The 752-nt window shown below is 64.2% G+C and overlaps 1 long non-coding RNA gene across 1 annotated transcript; it reads right to left on the bottom strand.

The window, feature by feature from the left end:
* On the bottom strand, nucleotides 1-701 carry LOC121364114. Its single transcript, XR_005956816.1, has 3 exons — nucleotides 664-701; nucleotides 416-526; nucleotides 1-18 (listed from the first exon to the last, which is right to left on the bottom strand). It is a non-coding gene; the product is annotated as an uncharacterized LOC121364114 (long non-coding RNA).
* Between the last annotated feature and the right edge of the window lie 51 nt (nucleotides 702-752).

The following is a 752-nucleotide window of genomic DNA, read 5'->3' as shown; positions in this document are numbered from 1 at the left end:
GCCCAGCTCCGACAGCACCTGGGGGGTGACACGGGGGTCACATGGGGGACATGGGGACAGCAGGGGTCACACAGGTCATACAGGGGTCACACAGAGGTCACATAGAGGTCACAGGGGTCACACAGGGGACATGGGGACAGCAGGGTCACACAGGGGTCACGGGGGGGTCACACAGGGGACAGCGGGGTCACAGGGGTCAGGGGAAGTCCCCATGTCCAGGTGTTGGTGGCATTCAGGCAGCAGCAACAGGGACTTGGGGGATGTGGGCTGATCCCAAGGTTTTTGGGGTCCTGGGGATGGTTTGGGGGGTCCTGGGGGCAATTTTGGCGTGTTTTGGGGGGTCCTGGGGCAGTTTTGGGGGGTCCCAGGGCAGTTTTGGGGGGTCCCAGGGCAGTTTTGGGGGTCCCGGGCCCACCTCGAGGCGCTGGTGGTACTCGGGCAGCAGCAGCAGGGACTGGTCCGACAGCTGGAACTGCAGCTCCTCCAGCTGCTCCAGCAGCTCCTGCCTGGCTGCAAACTGGGAGTACTGGGAGGGGCACGGGGGGGGTCAGGGGGTCCCCAAAACCCCCCTGAACCCCCAAACCACCCTGAACCCCCAAATCCCAACCAAAATCCCAACCAAACCCCCAAAACCCCCCAAATCCCAACCAAACCCCCCTGTACCTGCTGGGGGAAGCAGGGGCTGTGCATGCAGCGCCCCAAAATCCAAGGGGGGACCCCAAAAAGGGGCAGAAGCCCCTCCCCAGGGACTC

Source organism: Pyrgilauda ruficollis, unplaced genomic scaffold (assembly GCF_017590135.1).
Source record: "Pyrgilauda ruficollis isolate IOZ18807 unplaced genomic scaffold, ASM1759013v1 scaffold7941, whole genome shotgun sequence".
NCBI classification, from domain to species: Eukaryota; Metazoa; Chordata; class Aves; order Passeriformes; family Passeridae; genus Pyrgilauda; species Pyrgilauda ruficollis.
This window is presented reverse-complemented; position numbering and strand designations above follow the sequence as displayed.